An 18,467-nucleotide genomic window follows, 5' to 3' on the forward strand; every position below is an offset into this window, starting at 1 on the left:
ACACACAATGGAAAGTCCACATGGCAAAAATCCCCTTGTTGGCAGTTCTGCCTCCAGCAGTCCATCGCAGGCTTTTAGGGGGCTCGTTTCCCTTATAGACGGGTCTCAGCCCTTCATCACAGCACAAGCCTCAGATCCCAGCACAAACACCACCTGAGCTCCACTGTCCTACTGAGATAATCTTCCCCACCTGGCAGTGCTGGCTGTTTTTTAGGCCTGGCAAAACCCGGCATGGAACATGGGGAGTAGTCGCCCACCCAGCACTTTGACTACTCCCAGTAAGAGCCGTCCCGGATCAGCTATACAGCCATACGAAGTATGGCTGTATAGCTGCTGACACATAAAAACCGGCTCTTACTCCATCTAGGCCAGGAACCTCGGTGATATGTACCTATCGTCCACGATGATTCCTTGAACCTGTTGCATACCTCCCCCCTTTGTTCAGCCCTGAGGGGGTTAACACCTTCCATACAGTATACTCGGCACAGGGCATCCGCGTTTCCCTTCAACCGACCTTCCCTGTGTTCTACGGAGAACTTAAAGTTCTGTAAGGACATGAACCACCTGGTAACTCAGGCATTCCTGTCCTTGGCCTGGCTCATCCACTTGATGGCAGTGGTCGGTCACCAGATGGAATGATCTCCCCAACAAATTATAGCGGAGAGACTCGAGTGCCCACTTGATGGCCAGGCACTCTCTCTACTATACTGTACCTGGTCGCTGCTGGGGTGATCTTACCGCTAAGGAAGACAACGGGATGTTCCTCCCCATTGACTTCCTGAGACAGAACAGCACAGAGGCCTACTTCCGAGGCGTCTGTCTGTACTATGAATTCCCACTTGAAGTTAGGCGTCGCCAAAACCGGGGACCTACATAGGGCCGACTTCAAAGCGGAGAAAGCCTCTTCTGCCCCGATCATCCCAGCGAACCATCACTGGCCCGCGTCCCTCCAATAACCCTGTCCAGGGCGCGGCTAGAGTAGCAAAGTGGGGGACAAACCTCATGTAATAGCCCACCATTCCCAGGAAGGACTTTACTTGCCGGGAGGTGACAGGTCGGGGCCAATTCCGTATCGCCTCTATTTTATTCACTTGGGGATTGATGACTCCGCGCCCAAATACATACCCCAGGTACTAATTCTCCTCTAACCCTATCGCACATTTTTTGGGGGTTAGCAGTTAGGCCAGCTTTCTGAAGGGAGTCCACTACAGCCTGCACTTTGGGCAGGTGACTTTCCCATTCAGTACTGTGAATGACAATATCGTCCAGGTAAGCCGAGGCGTACTGTCAATGTGGACGAAGCATGATGTCCATTAGTCGCTGAAAAGTGGCGGGGGCGCCATGCAGACCGAAGGGTAAGACCTTTATAATATTTGATAAAGCCCTTCAGGCGTGATGAAGGCCGTTTTCTCTTTGGCAGCCTCCGTTAAGGGCACCTGCCAGTACCCTTTCATGAGGTCCAAAACAGAAAAATACCGGGCTTGACCTAACCTCTCGATGAGCTCATCCTCCCAGGGCATGGGATACGCATCGAATTTGGAAACCTTGTTAAGTTTTCGAAAGTCGTTACAAAACCGCAATGTCCCGTCCGGCTTTGGTATCAATACTATAGGACTGGTCCACTCACTTTTAGACTCCTCAGTGACGTCTGGCTGAAACATCACCTGCACCTCCTCCGAGATGGCTTGTCGCCGAGCCTCGGGCACCCGGTATGATTTTAACTGGACTTTTGCCTGAGGCTCAGTGACAATGTCATGCTGGATTTTGGACGTTCGTCCAGGGAGGTCCGAGAACACATCCGTGTTCCGACTAACAAACTCCCTGGCCTCCTGAGTCTGTTCAGCAGCCGCCTCTATTGTATCAGACAGAGGGGTCAGAACCTCTTCTAGAAAACCCGGCCGCGGGCTGTCTTCTGTACAGGTTTCCCTATCTTTTTCCACGGTTTGAGTAAATTCCCATGGCACGCCTGCTCCGGCTTTCAACGCCCCGGCTTGTGTACCTTGTAATTTACATCTCCCACTTTCTCGAGTACCTCGTAGGGCCTCTGCCACCTAGCTAAAAACTAACTGTACATGGTTGGCACCAGAACCAAAACCTGATCACCCGGGTTAAAGATCCGGACCAGAGCCTGCCGATTATAGACCCGACTCTGGGCTCGCTGTGCGGCCATATGTTCCCTAACCAGAGTTAACACTGTCTCTATCCGATCTTGCATCTGAGTAACGTACTCAATGACACTTTTATGTGGAGTGGGTTGTTGTTCCCACACCTCTTTGGCCGCGTCCAAGAGACCGCGAGGGTGTCTGCCATATAGCAGTTCAAAGGGTGAGAACCCAGTAGAGGCCTGGGGCGAACATGAGACAGGGCAGAAGGAGGTCCCAGTCCTTCCCATCTTTAGACACCACCTTTTTCTACATATTTTTTTATGTTTTAGTAAACCTTTCAACCAGACCGTCCGTTTGCGGATGGTAAACGGACGTCCATAACCATTTGACATGCTGCAACTTACAGAGTTCCCTCACCACCTTGGACATAAAAGGGGTCCCTTGGTCGGTCAGAACCTCTTTAGTTTGCCCCACTCTGGGGAACATCTCCATTAACTCCTTAGCTAGATGTTTGGACGATGTATGTCGCAGTGGCACTGGCTCCGGGTACCGAGTGGCATAGTGTAGGATGACCAAGATGTGTTGGTGTCCTCTAACGGACTTCGGTACTGGGCCTACAAGGTCTATTGCGACTCGCTCAAACAGTACCTCGATGATCGGGAGAGGTACCAAGGGAAGGCGGAAAACGTGGTGGGGGCTGGTTGCTTGGCAGGTCGGGCAAGACTTATAGAATTCGTCCACCTCTCTAAACACTGGGCCTGTAAAACCGTTGTAGGATCCGGTCCTGTGTCTTCTGCATTCCCAGATGACCCCCGAGAACATGTTGGTGTGCTAACACGAGTTTGCGATAAGCCTGGGGCACCACTAACTGTTCAATGGATTCACGTTGAAGCTGATCTACCCGATACAACATATCCTTCTGAACCACAAAACGGGGAACACCGACTCTGCCCCTGCTTGTTGTGGTTCACTATCTACTATTAATACATTTCCCCAAGCTCGGGATAGGGTGGGGTCCCGGTGTTGTGCAGTACCAAAATTATCCCCGGAGACATGAAAGTCGGCCAGCTCAGGCCCCGGCTGCAAGTCCTCTACATCTACCACCATTACATTCAGTGGGGTTGTCTCCCCCTCTACCACCGAAGTGGTGGTCACCACTACCGCTGGCTCTTCGGCCTCGGGTTCCCAGGGTTCTGGCCTCCCCCTGTAGCAAGGCTACTTTGATGGGGTTACCCCATCTCATAGGTATAAGACACTCTCGTAGCATGCCACAGTGCTGAGAAGTCCAGGAAGTCTCTCCCTATTATAAGTTCGTAGTGTAAATTTGGGGCAACTGCCACTTCGTGAGTCCACCTGCCGGCCCCTGTGGCTAGAGATACCAGGGCGGTGGGATAGTCTTTTAAGTCCCCATGAATGCACATGACCCTGACTTTCTGGCCAGTATACTCGGCTGACCGTACCAGGGGAGCCCTTACTAGTGGTTTAGAGTTTTGGGGTACCCGCTGCACACATATTCCTGGCATATAGCGACTGACGATAGCCATAGTTGGTATCCATGGGTTCCACCTGATGTGGACAGTTAGCTCTTAGATGGCCAGGCTCCTGACAGCGCCACCAGACTATTGGAGCCAGGTCCGTAGGGGGTACATCCCGGGTGGGCTTGGTTGGTACAAGTTGCCGGGTCTGGGATGGAGATTTACGGGGTTTGACTGCCCCCCTCCCAAAAGAACCCCCTGTAACAGTCTTAGTACCCTTATAGCGCTCCTCCAGGTCCACTATTTCTAGGGCATTACTTGGAGAGACCTGGCTGTTCCAGAGCTGGAGAGGGGGTGGCAACGACCTCCGGAACATATCGGCCAATAGTCTATCCAGCATAGCTATGGGACTCGGCACATCAGCCTGTAGCCACTTTTGCAAGAGGTGGAGTAAGTTATAATACTGGGTCCTCGCAGGCTCAGCTGCTTAAACCCCCACTGATGTACCCACTGGGCCAGGACCAACACATTCACCCCCAGTCTTGCCAAAATCAAAATCTTAAATTTTTGGTAGTCGGCCGCTTGATCGACCGGCAAGTCGAAATACACTCGCTGGGAATCAAATGCCAGGAACGGAGTGACGACCTCAGCCCACTGGTCTCGGGGTAGTTTCTCCCTGATGGCCGCTTTCTCTAACTGATCCTGAGTTACATCCTGTATTATACTCCAGAGCTGCACTCACTATTCTGCTGGTGCAGTCACTGTGTACATACATTACTTATCCTGTACTGATCCTGAGTTACATCCTGTATTATACTCCAGAGCTGCACTCATTTCATTGTTGGTGCAGTCACTGTGTACATACATTACTTATCCTGTACTGATCCTGAGTTACATCCTGTATTATACTCCAGAGCTGCACTCACTATTCTGCTGGTGCAGTCACTGTGTACATACATTACTTATCCTGTACTGATCCTGAGTTACATCCTGTATTATACTCCAGAGCTGCACTCACTATTCTGCTGGTGCAGTCACTGTGTACATACATTACTTATCCTGTACTGATCCTGAGTTACATCCTGTATTATACTCCAGAGCTGCACTCACTATTCTGCTGGTGGAGCTCCTGTGCATATTACCATCTTGGAACTTACATCGCTACTTGAGAATTTACTCTTAAAACCTTATTGGTAAAGAAGTTCTTTCAGCTTAATTACCCACGTCCCTCGCCTGCGCTGGCCTTTTCTCCGTCGCCCGCCTGCTCGGGTCATCCTCCTCTCTTGTGCCCTGTGTCCAATACACGTTTTGCAAGTGATTCTGAAATGCCAATCCATGATGCATGCGCCTCTCTTAGCATTTGTTTGATTTATGTGCCGCAGAGAGCAAAACGGCCGAGAAAGCAAATTAGACCAAAGCAGCAGCAACGGCGAGAAAAACCCCTCCCCCGGCTTCTCAATCACCCCGAGATTTCTACAGTATCTATCTATCGCTAATATATATCCATCTCATATCCATCCATCCCTATCTGTATCTATCTTTCTCCAGATAATGAAGTATTTCTCCCAAATTATTGCAGTTACACATGTGAATTTACTTTGTGTCTATTGAAACAACACAAAAAATAAAATCTGAGAGAAAAACAAAACAAAAATGTATATAATCTCATGCAAAACTCGAATAATGGACCAGACAAATTTTATTGTCGCCCTCAACTTTAAATATTTGGTTGCTCACCGTTTGGAAGAAGTAACTGAAATCAGAAGCTTCCTATAACCCCCCACAAGCCTCTTCCACCTCTTGGGCGACTCTTCTTTTGCCGACCGCTCCAGGTCTCTCATATTTGAAGGTCACTTTCTCCCAACAGTAATTTTACGATCTCTCCACAGACTCATTTCTGGCCTCTTCAGAACCCTCCAGCGCTTTGTTCCCATCCATTTCTGGGGGCTTCTTGAAGTATGTTTGGGGTCATAGTCCTGCTGAAAGACCCAAGGCCTAGGACGCAAACCCAGTTTTCTGACACTTGGCCCTACATTGCGACCCAATACTTTCGGCAATGACTGTATCTTTCTGTCTATCCATCCATCCAGCCATCATCTTTCGGTCTGTCTCATATCCATGTTTCCCTCCCATATCTATCTAATGCTATCTCAGGTCACTTCCTCTACCCTGCCCGTCCCTCTGGCCCTTTTTTTACCCTGCCCGTCCCTCTGGCCCTTTTTTTTCCCTGCCCGTCCCTCTGGCCCTTTTTTTTTCCCTGCCTGTCCCTCTGGCCCTTTTTTTTTCCCTGCCCGTCCCTCTGGCCCTTTTTTTTTCCCTGCCCGTCCCTCTGGCCCTTTTTTTTTTCCCTGCCCGTCCCTCTGGCCCTTTTTTCCCCTGCCCGTCCCTCTTCCTTTCTTTGTGTAGCTAACATTTTTTTTGTATGTTGTGGCTCCTTCTAGATCAGGGTTTCTCAACTCCGGTCCTCGGGACCCACCTACCAGTCATGTTTTCAGGATTTCCTTAGTATTAAGCAGGTGATATAATTAGTGTCCATGCATCAGGACTTACAACAGGTATTTATTCTGTGGGATATTCTTAAATCATGGCCGGTAGGTGGGTCCCGAGGACCGGAGTTGAGAAACCCTGTTCTAGATCACTATGGGTTTGGTGGTGACACCCTATCTGCAGACATTAGGGTAGACTGTCCCCACAGTTCCTGTCCCGCAGTCCGTGCTGCCTCCCTGCCTTTCACCCTCTGGCCTTCACTCTCTTTTTCCCCCTGCCGCCCTCTGGCCTTCACTCTCTTTTTTTCCCCCTGCCGCCCTCTGGCCTTCACTCTCTTTTTTTCCCCCTGCCGCCCTCTGGCCTTCACTCTCTTTTTCCCCCTGCCGCCCTCTGGCCTTCACTCTCTTTTTCCCCCTGCCGCCCTGTAGAGTGTCCCCACAGTTCCTGTCCCGCAGTCCGTGCTGCCTCCTTGCCTTTCGCCCTCTGGCCTTCACTCTTTTCCCCCTGCCGCCCTCTGGCCTTCACTCTCTTTTTTTCCCCCTGCCGCCCTCTGGCCTTCACTCTCTTTTTTTCCCCCTGCCGCCCTCTGACCTTCACTCTCTTTTTTTCCCCCTGCCGCCCTCTGGCCTTCACTCTCTTTTTCCCCCTGCCGCCCTGTAGAGTGTCCCCACAGTTCCTGTCCCGCAGTCCGTGCTGCCTCCTTGCCTTTCGCCCTCTGGCCTTCACTCTTTTCCCCCTGCCGCCCTCTGGCCTTCACTCTCTTTTTTTTCCCCCTGCCGCCCTCTGGCCTTCACTCTCTTTTTTTCCCCCTGCCGCCCTCTGACCTTCACTCTCTTTTTTTCCCCCTGCCGCCCTCTGGCCTTCACTCTCTTTTTCCCCCTGCCGCCCTGTAGAGTGTCCCCACAGTTCCTGTCCCGCAGTCCGTGCTGCCTCCTTGTCTTTCGCCCTCTGGCCTTCACTCTTTTCCCCCTGCCGCCCTCTGGCCTTCACTCTCTTTTTTCCCCCTGCCGCCCTCTGGCCTCACTCTTTTCCCCCTGCCGTCCTCTGGCCTTCACTCTTTTCCCCCTGCCGCCCTGTAGAGTGTCCCCACAGTGTCTGTTCCGCAGTCCGTGCTGCCTCCCTGCCTTTCACCCTCTGGCCTTCACTCTTTTCCCCCTGCCGCCCTCTGGCCTTCACTCTTTTCCCTCTGTAGAGTGTCCCCACAGTTCCTGTCCCTGCAGTCCGTGCCGCCTTCCACCCTCAGCGGCCCCGCCATTGCCTGGTGGGGAGTGTTTGGCTGACAGGTGGAATTATCAGAGATGTCACTTCTAGACGTTTCTACAGCCCTACATGAACGGTACAAGCCTCGCGTGCGGCTCCCATTCTGCTGATCCTATTGAAACGATTCCACCTCTGTCAGCTCAGCGGAGAATCAAGGACGACTTTGACGGCTTCCGATTCTCTGTCAGTTTTCTACCTCCGGGGGAATGTTTCGAGAAGATGAGGGTAGAATTGAGGGCCCAACAGTGAACTCTCCAAAAAAGGGGGCGAGGTAATTAAAACATCACTGAAGGCGGAAAGACCGGAGCCTCACCTAACACACTAATAACAAGCAGCACAAAGCGGCTGGAGGGCGCACAGAAACGCGTTTCAGGCCGGCATCTGAGCTGCTCGTAGCAAGTGACTCATTTGTTGTCTTCAGATGTTGACGACTCGAAACCCGAACAGAAATCCTTTACACATAATTGTCTCCCTTTGAAAAAGAAAGTCATTTCCCGTTTTATCTTTGACCTGAAACGCGGTTATAATTCTGTACCTTGTTCTTCCCCTGGAGAGCGAGTTTATGTATAAATTATAGCATTGCTGTGACTGGCGCGGGGGAGGGGGTGCATCCTGTTTAGTGGGACATCATTGAAGCTTGTTTAAAGGGAAAGGTCAAGGCCAAAAAAAAACTAAATCCTGCAACTGAAACTTATTTTTTTGCAGTATTTAAAGTGACAGCGTCTAATTTGAGGTGCAGCGGCGTCGGCCGTCAGCCTCTGGAAGACCTGCCTTATCTCCCCTGATATTGGATAAAATACAGGTTGAAGGGTAAGCACCACCTTTGAGCCCTCAATGCTAGTCAGCAGCACCACGAGCACTCATACCTTGGCTTTTCCTCCTCCTGCTTGGCGTTGAGTTCGGTGATGGTGGATCTAACTGGTTGTCATCCTGGATCTGTTACTTATATCAGCGTCCAAGGTGACTTACAGGGGTCGAACTTCACTCCTGGCCACCGGCCATTCCTTGTATGCAGCATTAGATGTCAGTGTCCGGATGTGGACGGTATAACGGCCAACGCGATAGATGCGAGCAGCGTTCCCGGCAGTGTCCGCCGGTGTAGCATCGTCCTGTCATCAGAGAGCGCTGGGCCTATAACCTGTGATATAAGTACATCACCCGATCAATCAGCCCCGTCCTATAGAAGGCTGATGTAAGCTTCATCTCGTCACCTCTAGAATAAGAGACCCCTAGGAGGCAGTATTATAGTAGTTATATACTTGTACATAGGAGGCAGTATTATAGTAGTTATATACTTGTACATAGGAGGCAGTATTATAGTAGTTATATACTTGTACCTAGGAGGCAGTATTATAGTAGTTATATTCCTGTACATAGGAGCAGTATTATAGTAGTTATATTCTTGTACATAGGAGCAGTATTATAGTAGTTATATTCTTGTACATAGGAGGCAGTATTATAGTAGTTATATTCTTGTACATAGGAGCAGTATTATAGTAGTTATATTCTTGTACATAGGAGGCAGTATTATAGTAGTTATATTCTTGTACATAGGAGCGGTATTATAGTAGTTATATTCTTGTACATAGGAGCAGTATTATAGTAGTTATATTCTTGTACATAGGAGACAGTATTATAGTAGTTATATTCTTGTACATAGGAGGCAGTAGTATAGTAGTTATATTCTTGTACATAGGAGGCAGTAGTATAGTAGTTATATTCTTGTACATAGGAGCGGTATTATAGTAGTTATATTCTTGTACATAGGAGCGGTATTATAGTAGTTATATTCTTGTACATAGGAGGCAGTATTATAGTAGATATATTCTTGTACATAGGAGGCATTATTATAGTAGATATATTCTTGTACATAGGAGGCAGTATTATAGTAGTTATATTATTGTACATAGGAGGCAGTATTATAGTAGTTATATTCTTGTACATAGGAGGCAGTATTATAGTAGATATATTCTTGTACATAGGAGGCAGTATTATAGTAGTTATATTCCTGTACATAGGAGCAGTATTATAGTAGTTATATTCTTGCACATAGGAGCAGTATTATAGTAGTTATATTCTTGTACATAGGAGGCAGTATTATAGTAGTTATATTCTTGTACATAGGAGACAGTATTATAGTAGTTATATTCTTGTACATAGGAGCAGTATTATAGCAGTTATATTCTTGTACATAGGAGGCAGTATTATAGTAGTTATATTCTTGTACATAGGAGACAGTATTATAGTAGTTATATTCTTGTACATAGGAGCAGTATTATAGAAGGTATATTCTTGTACATAGGAGCAGTATTATAGTAGATATACTCTTATACATAGGAGGCAGTATTATAGTAGTTATATTACTGTACATAGGAGCAGTATTATAGTAGTTATATTCTTGTACATAGGAGCAGTATTATAGTAGTTATATTCTTGTACATAGGGGCAGTATTATAGTAGTTATATTCTTGTACATAGGAGCAGTATTATAGTAGTTATATTCTTGTACATAGGGGCAGTATTATAGTAGTTATATTCTTGTACATAGGAGCAGTATTATAATAGCTCGGCCTGTAATTTCAAACTGCTATAATTTCCTTTTCTTTTAGTTTATATGTTTTAGTTTATACATGTTTAACCCCTTATTTCTCCTCCGCTGACTTCTTGTGGGTCATGGATGGCAATTAGTCGCCATTCATCACAAGTTTGATGTAATTTTGGCTACTTTAAGGGTCTCTGCCAAATGCCATACATGTGACTGATTGCTCTTCCTTCCATGGTCTCACCGTCTTCTTGACTGTAAAGTGAAGCTGATCCGTTGAGATTATTAATGCTGGAATCGCACTGAACGCTCCTCTGCAATTACCGTGGAAGGTGCTGGGCCCCGGTGAGCAATGTGAGGCTGTTTGGAGGGGATTACGGTGGCGGTCCATGCACAAGGCATACGGGTGTACGTGAGAAGATAAAAACCAGCAAACGCATAGAGAGGCTATGCTCCAATAGTAGCTCCCGTCCTGATCCTGTCCTCTGATTGGCTGGTTCCTGACCTTTGACTTGCCATATATTTGTTTTTTTTGGCCTTAGGATTATCATAATCATAACATTTTAGCGTTTGAAGTTTTTCACTCCGCCAGCTCGGTGATTGATTATTTTGTGATTCTTTTCGATCCGTTTAAAAAAAAAACCGAAAGTATTCTGTAAGTCGCCAGCCGCAGTCGGGGGAGGGGATGGGGGGGTTACCCTATTTTTTTTATTTTTGTTGATTTTGTCTGGAGAAGGTCTCTGCCGTCCATTATTTCCTGACCCTGCTTGCGATCAGTGTGCCGCGAGGCCTCCCGCCGATCCCTCCCACCGCTCGGCAAAGTCTGCCTAATGGTCATCTAATTGGAGCAGAAAACAGGCCGCCTCTCCCCTGCTCGCCCCGGCTCCTTGTTAATTGAAAGCCCCGAAATCTGGGAGAAGAACAAAGTGCGTAGGGGAGTAAGTAAACCGGAGACCCACGCCGAATGCGCCGCTTGTCCATGTTGAGAATTTACCTCCCTGTTATCGGATCAAACGCTGTTTGAACGACAAACATTCCCCAAACCGGCCTCATTACCGCCGAGCCTCACTTTAATCAATTAAAGGCGCGTAATTTTCTTTTTCGCTGGCTTTCTTCTACCAGGATAAAACCGGGGGCAGCGCGCTCCGCGTCGCCTTCAGAGAAAAAAGATGAGCCGCATTTGTCTCTGAGAAGTGAAACTCTCCCTCATTAACGGGGGAAGAAAACGATTTTAATGAGGAGAAACAAGGGCCTCAAAAAAAGGAAAAAAAAACAGAACAGACGTGCCGATGCCCAATGCATGTATAAAGCGCCTGTGCCGCCGATTAGTCGCCGGCATCTGCTAAATAATGCATGGATTCCCTGGGGGAGAGGAGACATCCTGACATCAGGGATTCACATCTCCGCTGCTTTAGTTTAAAACAATAAAAATTACACTTTTTCTTTCTTTTTTTTTGTTTTATTGGATTCCTCAGAGGGAGCGCGTTCGCTTGTATGTGCGCTCATGTGTGATGTTGGACGGCCGAGCGCATGCTACACGCATGTATCCGCTCCAATTTATACTTGTAATGACCTGATTTTCTGCTGAGTTTTGGGTATATAAGCCCCTCCCCTTTATGGAGGCCCCTCCCCTTAGTCTGGGGCCAAGGGTGGTATTTTGTATACCGATCGTTACGTCACTCTGTCCACAGTGTAAAGGGGACCGTCTGTCCGCGGACTGACGTACTGCTGCTGCAGGGCAGGTAATGTGTACAAGCAGGGATGCAGTGTAAAGAATGGAGGAGGGACAGAGCAGCAGCCTCTAAATGCAACTTTCCGTGGACTGTGCAGCAAAGCAGCTTCCATTGACCAGACCAGCCTATGGATCAGAGCTGCAGTGTAAATCATAGTGGAGATGGAAAAATCCTCTAAGCTGCTGTGACTTTCCTGCTGCCATTCTATTGGTCACATGCTGCCGTGTAGCCAATCGTATTTCTGCTACTTGGTTTGTGATTGGCTAGAATTGTGCAGGTGGAGCGGGGACTGTGATTTGGGTAGGACATGGGGCACCTAGATTACGTCTGGTCCTGTGACGCCTCAGGTAATCGGTTTGAAAGGGAACCTGTCATCTTTTCAGCTCTAAGCCACCATTGCTTGGTATGTGGCCCTTTAAGAGGTCTACTAGCTTGCCTTTCTGGTTTCTGGGCATGCTCAGTGCACATGCGCAGGAAGACGGTGGATGTGTAGCAGCACGGAGGTTCTGCGTGATCGGTGCTGACGTCTTGCACATGCTCAGTCGATTGCTGCTGCACATCCACCGTCTTCCTGCGCATGTGCACTGAGTATGCCCAGGAACCAGAAATCTTCAGGATTTGCGCAATGCTGACATAGGACCCTTTTTGGGACATCCGTCACGCCTCCTTGGGCTTGAGTTAGAGCAGGGACTATGTGGTGGTTTTATAATACAACCCGTACGATTACTTAATATTTAATACAGAGCCCTTTAAGACACTGACCGGTTCCCTTTACTAAAGTGTAGGACTAAGTTGAGATGATAAGATTGGTCTATTTCGTGCTGTATACGTGTATCCCCGGCCCGGTCACCCGGGGGTCTGTCCTCGGAGCTGCTCACATGTCGATCTTCTCTCCTCCTCTCGCTGCTGGATGTTCAGTATTCATGTCCATCATCTCCAGCGCTGTATTCGGCTCCCAGGGTATTTCTGCCGCTCTTGTAGGTTCTGAACATGCAAATCCAGACCGTAATAATCCAGTCAGAACATGGAGGCGTCGGCGCGGGAGATATTCATCCTGCGATGTACGGCCCGGGCGCCTTCAGTCGGGGCCCGCACAATAAACTGATAGTTTGCGGGAAGGTTTTTGTTATGCAGATTCCCACCGCACGCTGGGCGGCCGAGAGTCGCGACCTGGAAGCTCCGAGGTTCTGTCACCTTAAGATGAAATATGCATGGACCCGAATCCAGGGTCTGCTGCTTAAATAATGCATACCCCCGCTCACACACCGCTTCATTCACTTTGACCTTCTTCAGCCTTTAAATGGCAGTTTTCTACATTTTAATGGTTTGCTTATGGACTTTAGGCCCTAAGATGGTGGGGGGAGGGGGGGGGGCGATACTTCCACGTCCTCGATATAACGGACATCGCGTTTGGCGCTGATGCCAATAGATTCGTCTATAAATGTCTCTACTCAGAGAACCCGAATTCTAGTTTGTTTTGTTGTTTTATGTTATTTTAGCCTTTTATTTTATTTCTTAGTTGATTTTAGATTTTTTTTACATTAATATTTTAGATTATTTTATTTTAGAATACTTTCAATTATTTTACGTTGATTTTAGATTTTAATTGTTTGAGTAATTTATGCAATCATTTGCGCAAATTTTTTGATCATTTTATATATTACATAATTTTATCTAATATTTGCATAGTTTTATATAATACTAACTTCCACATCTTTTTATAATATTTTACATTTTATGTAATAATCTACGGTAGATAATTTTATATACCATTTTAGTTTGGTTTTTTTGTATTGTAGTTTTCTGGGTAATTTTTGTTATAATATTTCAGATTATTTTATCGTGTGTTTTCTGATATTTTACGTTTTCTTATATTTCATTTCTTATTTGCTTCATATAATATTTTCCATTCTGACATAGATTATTTTTATAGTCTTTTATGAATATATTGTGTAACACATCGCCTATATATTATTTGATATCACGTCTTTTTTACTTATTTAATTTGTATGACTTGTTTTCTTTCATTACATTTGTCAGTTTCAAGTCTATTACTTTTAGTCTTTTACTGTCTGTTACTCTTTTAGTCTACATTTTATTTTTACTACATTTTATATAATTCTGTGTTTTTTTTCTAGTTTTTTTTAAATCTAATGTTATTCTTGTGGGATGCTGGGAAGTAAGTAGTGAGTTTTTTTATTTTTTTTTATATTTTTATTTTTTTGTCATACTGCAAGTTTCTGTAAAAAAAAATATATTTTATTTTTGGGGTGAGGAAAAATGCAATTTTTAGCATTGTCATTATGGGTGCAGAAAAGGCGATGATCATCCCCAATAGATTTTTTTTTTTTTTTTATTTCTTTAATTATTTTATTATTTTTTAATGGGTGGTAAAGAGACTGCACATCACTAGTATCGCCTTTTGATCGGTGGGGGTCCGACCTCTGTGACCTTTCTGATCTTGAAAATAAAGAGCGCAGCAGGTCGTCCCCGTTTTGGTTCGCGGGAGCGCTGCTGTGCAGTGGGAAGGAGGCGCAGCACTACACATGCGCTGCAGCCCCTTCCTTCTCAGGATCAGTTTGGACCCCGACTATCATGGAGTGATTGCATATTCACTCCCAGATGGACCTGACCCTTTAACTGTCACTGGAGCCCATGTTCTATGACTTTTCCGGTTTTCAGCTTTGCACACCATGACTGTGTCCGATGGCGTCTTTACATTATGTACGCAGCTCCCCTGTCGCTCCTTACTCTCTGAGTAAAGTATTCCACATGGACGCTTTTTCTGTCCATTGACTCCCATTTACTGCAGCCGCCATAATACGCACGCCCTCCTGCGCCGACTATACTGACCGGAACGAAGGGTAAAAAAAATGATCATAGCAGAGCTGTGTTTGTTACTTGGCTGTTACCCCCTTTAAAAAGTAAAGGCACAAATGACAACTTCAGCTCTGCTACATCTGTACCAGCCAGACTTCCCAAAATTGCGAACCCTTCATATGAGAGCTTGGAAGGCTTTCCTCCTGATCCCTCCTCCGCTTGCAGATATCCATTTTTAATCCAGCGGCTGATCTCGCTACCATCTTTTTTAATACGCCGCCTCTCGAAGAGATCAGAGGAGAAGCGAAAGGAACATTCCAGAGTGTGAATTCTGCCAAGCTGTCTCCTTCTTCTTCCATGACGCTCTCTGCATATTGCTGTCCTCGCAGCGCCGCAGGATCGAAGCCTCCAGACGCTGACATTTTGAAGCATTTGTCTTTTCAAAGCTTCTCAGCCCAATTTATTTATTTTCGTAGGAAATAAATTTGTGGGTGAAGAAATTAAAATTTTTGGTGAGATTTGTGACTCTGGCTTGCAGAACATCTCTATATATCATTAAAATCAATTATCGGAAGCTGCCTGATATCTAGAGCGGGAAAATGATTGCACAAAATATAAAAATAGTAGAAAAATTGCCTTTTTGGCTCTGCTGGACCATACAGCATTGATGGTGGAAACCGTCAGCGGGATGGTTCCACCCATGAGCTGGAATGGGAGGATCTCATTGGTTGATCTCTTTGGTTTACACCCCAGAGTACTGGAATGGTTCAGTATACCAGATCCGGGCACCATTTTTGACCGCCTGTCGACAACCCCAGCCCACCTCTGGGTGAGATGTTGATATAGTTGTCAGAAGGACTTCTAGCCCCTGCTATCTATTAGTTTGGGAATATTTGTCATCCAGTCACAAAGGTGGATTAGACACCAGTGAGATGATGACCTTGGAGACGTCTTGGATCTTGGAGCACCAGGAGCTCAAAGCCCATTGGCACAGCCGCTATAAATCAGACCCAACGTCGCCATTGATTTTTATGTTGCTTTCACATAGAATTTAGAGTCAGAAATCCAGTTACAGAGATCTCTGCGCAGTGTTAAAGGGGTTTAAAGGGCACCTTTGTTCTGGAGAAGATCATGGTGACTGGATCTCTTCTAGACCCCGGTCACAGGGCTGAAAAGCACTTGGGTTCCTGCTCCTTCCACATGACGTTACTACACCTATTATGGGTGGTGGGGCCCTTTTAAAGGGTTTTTCCATGTCCTAGACCCTGTTAGGTAATTCTGGGTTATTACAGGGTGTCCTCAGGATCCTCATCTCTTGGCCAGAATGCATCACTCCCTCTGGAGGACCCGTCCTGTCCTGTGTTACACAGACAACCCATTGATGCGAATGGACATTGTGTAATGCCTCATATCCCCTCTGGGGGTGCTGCAGGTAAACTGAACAATTCCAGGTTTTCTCACAGATCTGATCGCTAGGGGTCTAAATGAGTGTACCTTCCGAAGAACCCCTTTAATATCTCGGCCTGAATTTCGTGTATTTCCTCGGCAGCTTCAGCACTTGGAGATCTGCTTTTCCTGACGGTAGAAAGTGTTCAGATATCAAGGCGCTCGTCCCCCAGGCAAGGGATGTGAACAGAGGAGCGCTCGTGTTAAAAGAGCCATCTCTCGGAAGTCTGCCTGGAAGGCCTCCATGACAGCGCTGAGAATCCGTATTCTCCTCCGCCACCGCTCCGTGCGATTATCTCCGGGATTTAATTGGTGTCTTCAGGAGAAAAAAAAAAGTTTCATCTGTCATCGGTGTCAATTACTCATTTTCCGCCTGAACTTGCCTGGACCTTCAGTTCCCGCGTTCATTAAATCGTCTCCATCGCTCTCTGTGGCTGACGCTTAATGAGCGGTGTGAATGGTGCGAGGCCACGGCGGGTGCAGGCGCCAGTGTCTCTGATCCTTGCCATGGTCTCCTTGGAAATGTTCCCGCTTCTTCTGAAATAAATATAAGAATGGGTCATCTGTTCAAAGAGCCTCTGACCCTGCAGCATGTTGTCTATTGCCCCCTGTTATCAGCCATTTCAGGGAGAGAATGACTGTAGGACAGGAGAATACAGTCTATTGCCCCCTGTTATCAGCCATTTCAGGGAGAGAATGACTGTAGGACAGGAGAATACAGTCTATTGCCCCCTGTTATCAGCCATTTCAGGGAGAGAATGACTGTAGGACAGGAGAATACAGTCTATTGCCCCCTGTTATCAGCCATTTCAGGGGAGAGGATGACTGTAGGACAGGAGAATACAGTCTATTGCCCCTGTTATCAGCCATTTCAGGGGGAGGATGACTGTAGGACAGGAGAATACAGTCTATTGCCCCTGTTATCAGCCATTTCAGGGGAGAGGATGACTGTAGGACAGGAGAATACAGTCTATTGCCCCCTGTTATCAGCCATTTCAGGGGAGAGGATGACTGTAGGACAGGAGAATACAGTCTATTGCCCCTGTTATCAGCCATTTCAGGGGAGAGGATGACTGTAGGACAGGAGAATACAGTCTATTGCCCCCTGTTATCAGCCATTTCAGGGGAGAGGATGACTGTAGGACAGGAGAATACAGTCTATTGCCCCCTGTTATCAGCCATTTCAGGGGAGAGGATGACTGTAGGACAGCGAGAATACAGTCTATTGCCCCCTGTTATCAGCCATTTCAGGGGAGAGGATGACTGTAGGACAGGAGAATACAGTCTATTGCCCCCTGTTATCAGCCATGTCAGGGGAGAGGATGACTGTAGGACAGGAGAATACAGTCTATTGCTCCCTGTTATCAGCCATTTCAGGGGAGAGGATGACTGTAGGACAGGAGAATACAGTCTATTGCCTCCTGTTATCAGCCATTTCAGGGGAGAGGATGACTGTAGGACAGGAGAATACAGTCTATTGCCCCCTGTTATCAGCCATTTCAGGGGAGAGGATGACTGTAGGACAGGAGAATACAGTCTATTGCCCCCTGTTATCAGACATGTCAGGGGAGACGATGACTGTAGGACAGGAGAATAGTCTATTGCCCCATGTTATCAGCCATTTCAGGGGAGAGGATGACTGTAGGACAGAAGAATACAGTCTATTGCCCCCCGTTATCAGCCATTTCAGGGGAGAGGACGACTGTAGGACAGGAGAATACAGTCTATTGCCCCCTGTTATCAGCCATTTCAGGGGAGAGGACGACTGTAGGACAGGAGAATAGTCTATTGCCCCCTGTTATCAGCCATTTCAGGGGAGAGGATGACTGTAGGACAGGAGAATACAGTCTATTGCCCCCTGTTATCAGCCATTTCAGGGGAGAGGATGACTGTAGGACAGGAGAATACAGTCTATTGCCCCCTGTTATCAGCCATTTCAGGGGAGAGGATGACTGTAGGACAGGAGAATACAGTCTATTGCTCCCTGTTATCAGCCATTTCAGGGGAGAGGATGACTGTAGGACAGGAGAATACAGTCTATTGCCCCCTGTTATCAGCCATTTCAGGGGAGAGGACGACTGTAGGACAGGAGAATAGTCTATTGCCCCCTGTTATCAGCCATTTCAGAGGAGAGGATGACTGTAGGACAGGAGAATACAGTCTATTGCCCCTGTTATCAGCCATTTCAGGGGAGAGGATGACTGTAGGACAGGAGAATACAGTCTATTGCCCCCTGTTATCAGCCATTTCAGGGGAGAGGATGACTGTAGGACAGGAGAATACAGTCTATTGCTCCCTGTTATCAGCCATTTCAGGGGAGAGGATGACTGTAGGACAGGAGAATACAGTCTATTGCCCCCTGTTATCAGCCATTTCAGGGGAGAGGATGACTGTAGGACAGGTGAATACAGTCTATTGCCCCCTGTTATCAGCCATTTCAGGGGAGAGGATGACTGTAGGACAGGAGAATACAGACTATTTTTCACTGTTCAGGGAGAAGTTCAGTCTAGTGATGGGAGATGCAGCACCAGGTATTTTTTCATGTGTGTAGAATATAATATATATATATATATATATATATATATATATATATATATAT

At 47.0% G+C, this 18,467-nt stretch overlaps 1 protein-coding gene across 1 annotated transcript in view; it reads left to right on the plus strand.

The window, feature by feature from the left end:
- Positions 1-18,467, plus strand: part of MED27 (mediator complex subunit 27) — a 117,469-nt gene that overhangs the window by 30,402 nt on the left and 68,600 nt on the right. The gene's annotated exons all lie outside the window — the stretch shown is intronic.

Source organism: Bufo gargarizans, chromosome 9, assembly GCF_014858855.1.
Source record: "Bufo gargarizans isolate SCDJY-AF-19 chromosome 9, ASM1485885v1, whole genome shotgun sequence".
NCBI classification, from domain to species: domain Eukaryota; kingdom Metazoa; phylum Chordata; class Amphibia; order Anura; family Bufonidae; genus Bufo; species Bufo gargarizans.